At 43.1% G+C, this 6,433-nt stretch overlaps 1 protein-coding gene and 1 long non-coding RNA gene across 2 annotated transcripts in view; one reads left to right on the top strand and one right to left on the bottom strand.

Annotated features, from left to right (window-relative positions):
• The window catches only part of chd6 (chromodomain helicase DNA binding protein 6), a 150,379-nt gene that overhangs the window by 41,736 nt on the left and 102,210 nt on the right, over positions 1–6,433 (top strand). The gene's annotated exons all lie outside the window — the stretch shown is intronic.
• LOC116687348 (uncharacterized) overlaps positions 1–6,433 on the bottom strand; it is a 20,884-nt gene that overhangs the window by 2,281 nt on the left and 12,170 nt on the right. The gene's annotated exons all lie outside the window — the stretch shown is intronic.

The following is a 6,433-nucleotide window of genomic DNA, read 5'->3' as shown; positions in this document are numbered from 1 at the left end:
GCATATTTTGCTGATAATCGTGTCTTTTCCTCTGAGAAACTATGAGCAGCGGCTCTTGCCACTTCAAAAACACTGACTATACATTTTTTGTAGACATAGTAGGCATTGCCATATTTAAATTTTTCTGCGTGAGCGTGGCCTACCAATAGCTCAAGCCTGTCCTACAGTGATTGTAGCTAAAGCTAATTAGCAGCAAGATGCCTCCTTTCCCGTAGAAGACTACTACAAACTCTTCAGAAGATTGCACTTCTGGAAACCAGGTTCACCTTCTAGAAGTGAACGTGGAAGATAACGGATCTTGTGGGAAAATGACACCCACTTTACCTGGACCCATAACAATGGACAGAAGTATGCTAAACACACGGCTAATTAGCACCAACAACTACAAAAACAGGAGGGTGGAACTGGTAATACATCAACAAGTGGCGGTCCCCCGGGAACTCGTCTGGTGCGAAGCCAAGAGTAATCATTTTCCTGGAAATGGGAGGACGCCTAACGGGCCGGGCCACAGCGCCCTGAGATTTGTGATATGACCGTGCTGGCCTGCATTATCATCTGGCAGAGCGCCTCTTCAACCCTGTCCCTAGTAGGACACAGCCGTGGACAGCTGCAAAAGGAAAATAAGCAACAAAATGCCCCCCCAACAACCTGGTGCAACTGGATCCAGATTTGCTCCTCTGCTGCAAGACGCTGGACAGTCATCTGATGACCGGGACTGCGTCTCATACCCACACAGCAGGGTAAGGACTGGAGCATTCAAAAAGTTAAAAGCTAACAACTGGGCCTCAACCCTGATTGTGGGTGACCTGCTGAAAAATTTAAAAAACGTAAAAACACCAAAAACTATGTTTTCCCAAAGACATGGTGTCTGACTTGACCCAAAAATCCCAGATATCGTGGCGACACCCCCACTGTGAAGAACATTATTCTGCTATAGGGTCAAATGATGTTGTAAGCAACAGTCTGAATTGCGAAACTGGACTTTAGGGAACTGCTTGACACAGTCCCCCCCTAAGCGCAATGTGTTTATCAGTGGTCCTATACCGTCAGTCAGAAGAGGAGATGAGAGATTCAGCCGACTGTTGGGACTAAACAATGGCTTTCAACTGAATGTACGTCCACTCTCTGAAGTTCATTGACAATTAAACATTTTCTGGAGCGCAGACATCTTTTTAAAGCAGATAGACTTTCCCTTAAAGCCAGGAGTAAAGCTGTTCACCTCTAATCTGCTTTACTTTCTGCGCTACACATCTGCTCCCTCTGCCAAGGTCACAAAACAAAAGGAAGACACAACAAAGTGCGGCAGTGATCCAGCACAGCCCCCGCCTGTGCAAAGATTGACCATGGGAGACCAGAAGCAAGAGACACGAAACCTCCACTCCCCTCTTCACCCCTCACACACCCCTCAAACCTTCCCAACCCCGACCTTCTGAGGATTCATCGCTGTCTCTACTGATGTCTCCACACACCTTTCCCTTATTTCCCCCCATCATTATGCACCCCTTCCTACCACCCATGGCTCAACCCCGGGCAAAGTACGCCAAGCACCACTACAGTAGGTCAGAAAACTCCTTCCCCCAGACTGATAAGGATGCTTGTGTGCAAAATCTGGCAAGCACTATCTGATATGTGCCGGGCTTTGGCTGCAGGACTAGTGATCAAGACAAGCCCGGGCCCTGTGATTCAATTCTTCCTCAATTTCTGTTTGATGGTAATAGGAAAAGAATGGTGAATAAGCACTTAACTGCAAACTTAGCAAATTTAGCATCCATTCCTCGTCACTACAGCCTGTCCCAAAAAATAAAACACCACTACCTTACTACAACGTCAGGTCTTTGGCAGGAAAATCATTTTTAACATGATTTATTACTAACACAATCTAGATTTTATGTTTTTAACTGAAACCTGGTTAGACCATAATAACAGCCGCTGCTGTTCTCATCGAGTCAGCTCCCCCTAACTTCAGTTTTATGAGTGAGAATGAGTGAATAAGAAAGAGGTGGAGTCGCCATTTTGTTTAATGACTCATTCCACTGTACGCAAATATGTTATGGAAATTTTGTTTCTTTTGAATATGTTGCTCTTCAATTAAATCTTCCCCTCAAGCGATGTTTCTAAATATCTACAGGCCACCTAAATATTGTTGCAACCTTCATTGATACTTCACTGAACTGCTGTCTATTATCTGCATTAACTTTGATTGTGTATCATTGCGGGTGTTAACATTCATGTTGACAGCCCCCAGGACAGGGGGACAAAAGAGCTGTGTTGTGTTTTGAGAACTATGGACTGCACTCAGCATGTGACGGAGCCCACCCACAATAAGGGGCACACTCTGGACTTGATGTCTCCAAAGGTCTGAATTTCCAAGGTTGTGGTACTGACGTTGCTCTCTCAGATCTTTCCTGTGTTTTCTTTAACGGCACTATCTCTGTGCCCAAAAGTGTCAAACAAAGATAATCAAAAAACGGTATAACTGAAAACACCCAGGACACATTTATACAGCTTTTCTCCTCCCACCAGCCCTCTCTGGGCTATCAGTCAGATGTTGTAGATAATTTCAACTGTAAAATCACAAATGTTATGGATCCATTGCTCCCACTAAGGTCAAAGTTGTATCTGGTAAGAAAAGATCCCATGGAGAATGTCCTACTGGTGAGAACAGAAAAAGAGAGTGTAGGAAAGCTGAACGAGGTGGCGAAAAAACAATCTCCTGGTCCATTATAACTCCTATAAAGAGAGACTTCGCATTTATAATTTGGAACTGAGGAATGCAAGAAGGTCCTTTTTCTCTGTATTATCTCTAGAAACAATAATAATTCCCGTGCTTTGTTTGCTACTGTTGATAGTTTAACAAACCTCCAGTACCAGTAGCACTGAACTTTTATCTACCAAGGCCTGCTGACTTTGCCTCCTTCTTCAAAGAACAAATTCAAAAGATTAGACAAACTCAGTGCCCTCCATATCAAGTCCAGGATATGTGTTGTCACAGTGTTAAGCAAAAATAGTTCCAATATGACAGAATTTCACACGACACCATACAAACCTGGAGGAATTATTCAACATCTGAAAACCTCGACCTGTTGCCTTGATGTTCTACCAACGGGCTTTTCAAAAATGTTTCCAATTGTTTGACTTATGATCTTCTACAGATTGTGACACATTCTCTTCTTTCGGCCTTGTTGCTGAAATGTGCTATACAAATAAAGCTGCCTTGCCTTGCCTTGCCTAAAACGTCACCTTTGGCTCTGAGAAACTGTGATCGGTGCTTTTCTCTGAACATTTATTGATTGATTGGTAATGTAAATGGTGGCTGTTGCAGCCCTGCCTCAGTTTATGAGTGTGCAGCACAGCTTGTCTAAGTGGTGCAGATGTGCAGCGGGCGTTAGATTCGGCATTACCATGTGCACTGCACGTATTATCACAAGTTACTGCAATATTCACACTGTTCTCAGGTCTCTGCTAAACAAGATCGTCCTAATTACTGATCCGCCCGTCTGATATACTGAATCATTGTCAGAGACAATACGCTTATTATAAACAGGCATTCCAGTGGCTAAATGTGACTCTTTCCCATTCGATATTGTGTCTTAGTCTGTGTTGTTTTCAGACGTTGCTTTAAATATACATACTTCAGTCAAAAAAACTAAATGTTTTTCTACAAACCTAAAAGAATGTTGGTTAATAAATGCCTTTAATTCTAGTAGAGATGTGTTGTTACAGCATCACGTTACCTACCTACCTAAGTAGAAAAAATGATAAAAAAGAGCACTGGTATTGATTGGTAGTCTCAATCGGCCAAAACCATGAGTTTAGTTATCAGAGTGGGTATCAGGGGAGTGTCTAGTGTCACTTCCGCGTGGATACGCTGTATATTGAACATGGAAGTTAGTGCAGCTGGTTCTCCTGTAACTTAGATGAACTTCTTCTATTATTCAGCCACTTTAAGAACATGTGTACATTAATCCTTCCTTACAGAAGCGGAGTGGTTTTAGATCTGTATGAAACCCAGGTTGGGAGTCTGGTCGTGCACTCAGGTAGCACATGTGTTAGCTTAGCATTGATAACCACACACACAGTGTTAGCTACACACTCAAATTCTGCTTACTGTTGTAGCCATGAAAGGAAGCAGCAGCATTGATGAGACTGCAGTGCTCATGGTCTATATTTGTGTGTGTGTGTGTGTGTGTGTGTGTGTGTGTGTGTGTGTGTGTGTGTTGTGTTGTGGGGTGTGTGTGTGATTAAGGCAAGGTGATTGGGCAGCCTCCCCTCAGCTGTGTTCACTCGGCTTTACTGGCTGGCAGAGCGTGCTACACTGCAGCACCTCCTGGCGGCTGTGTGTGTGTTGTGTTTTGACTTTATGTTTTGTGTAGAGAGAGACAGTGGTTTTTGCACAAAGGAGAGACGGACTGTTTGTTTTTTAAAATTCTTAATGCTAGTCTAGTACTCACTTAGAGGTTGAGCCGTGAAACTTGTGAAGATGCTTGTGTGTGTAAGTGTGTGTCTGTGTGTTTGTTTAGGGGGGCTAAGCCTGTATTTAGTCAGTCATTGTAGCACACAAAGTGGATGAGGGAGCAACTCTTTGTGTGCGTGCATGCTTGTGTAGTCAGGTAAGCACGTTCAACCTGACTGAGTGATGCCTGTGTGTGTTTGGGTTGTGTGGTGTGTGTGTTTGTGTGTGGGTTGTGTTGTGTGTGTGTGTGTGTGTGTGTGGTGTGTGTGTGTGTGTTTGTGTGTGGTGTGTCGTGTCGTGTCTGTGTGTGCGCTGCAGTTTTGTTGTTGTGGAGATGGATGGCAGCAGCTTGTGTCATTACTGAGCCTGAGTTAGCTTAGTGGCTAATTTTAGCTTCTAGGTTACCTGTAACCGTGTCTGCCGAAGTGGTTTTTCTGTATGAGGAGGCAAAGCAAGTGAACATGGAGCGAGGTGAGCGTGAAGATATTGTTTTCTTCTTCATGTATTAAAAACCCCATCTTCTGAAGTAAAAAAAAAAAGGCTGGTTGGGATGTAAACAAAGGTTATGAGCACCACCCAAGCATTCTTACAATACATTCAATGAGCATAAATTAGACTGTAATTCAAAGTAAAAATACAGGAATGACTATTGATTTTTACATGAATCTTTTCAAACGCTTGTCCCAGAATAAAAATGAACATAGAAAGTAGTCAACTGAAACGTAAATGAAGATCTGAAAACACATAAAAATGCTGCAAACAGATCAGGACCAGCTGTATTTAACGTAACAAAGGAGCTTCTGAAAAAATGCAGTTCTACTGTATGTGAGAAGAGTGTTTATACAGTATTGGGGAGTGAAAGGAGCCGTTGGAAATTGGGCATGGAGAGATGACATTTACTGAATGGTCAGAAGATGAATGTCGTGGATCTGTGGGGAATTTGGGTCATTATGGCTGCAAGGCAGAAAATGTAGATGAAAAATGTAACGGCTAAATATTTAAAATCAATAAATCACCAACTCAATCAAAAGTCAATGGATTCACTTGTGGGATGGAGTACATGTCAGGCCCCCCTCAGGTCTCTGATCCCCAGTTGGAGTTGTTTATGGGATGTGTGGAGTGAGCGCAGAGGTGTGCAGGAGTCGGCTTGTTGCGATACGGTCTTTGCTTCAGCTTGCTTTTCGTGTCAGGTAAAGTTTGTGGCATCATGCAAATGTGGCCTACTTGGCCAGCAGTGATTCTGCTGTTACTCATTCTGGTGCAAGTGGCCCAGTTACACCCATGGCCTTCATCATTTCAAACACTACACACACAGTTTGGAATGATTGCAATTCATTTGTCTTATTTAAATTGAAAACACTACTGGTGGGAACCAGATGTAAACACTCAGGACTAACCCTTGAACCGGTCTCGCTTTGCCAGACCTTCCTCCACAGCGCTGCGGAGGAGGGCCTGGATCGTCCACACAGCATTCTGGGATAGGAGATAAACATGCCCTTGTTTATAGGCATTTCTTTAATCAAATTTAATTTCAAAAGCATTTAAAACAGACATGTTGACCAAAGTGCTGTACTTTGACATGAAACAATAAATAGACAGAATACAACACCAGACAAATCAGCATACAGTTCTCATGCCAGATCAAAAGCCAAGGAATACAAATGTGTTTTAGTTGCGATTTAAGAAGCGGAATAGAATCTTAAAATCAATCCTTAAATGACCTGGGAGCCAGTGGAGGGGGGCAAGAACAGGGGTGATGTGATCTCCCTTACGAGTTCCAGTAAGGAGACGAGAGGGAGGCCTGGCTAACACCTCCATACAGAGCATTACAGTAGTCAAGGCGTGTTGTAATAAAAGCATGTATAGCCTTCTCAAAGTCTGTGAGGGATAAAAAGACCTTAAGATTAGTAAGAGGCCTAAGTTGAAAGAAACTTGCTTTCACAACAGACGTGATCTGCTTCTCCATTTTAAAATCACAAT

The sequence above is a fragment of the Etheostoma spectabile genome, chromosome 4 (genome assembly GCF_008692095.1).
Source record: "Etheostoma spectabile isolate EspeVRDwgs_2016 chromosome 4, UIUC_Espe_1.0, whole genome shotgun sequence".
Classification (NCBI taxonomy): Eukaryota; Metazoa; Chordata; class Actinopteri; order Perciformes; family Percidae; genus Etheostoma; species Etheostoma spectabile.
Note: the sequence above shows the minus strand (reverse complement) of the source record. Positions and strands in the feature narration are given on the sequence as shown.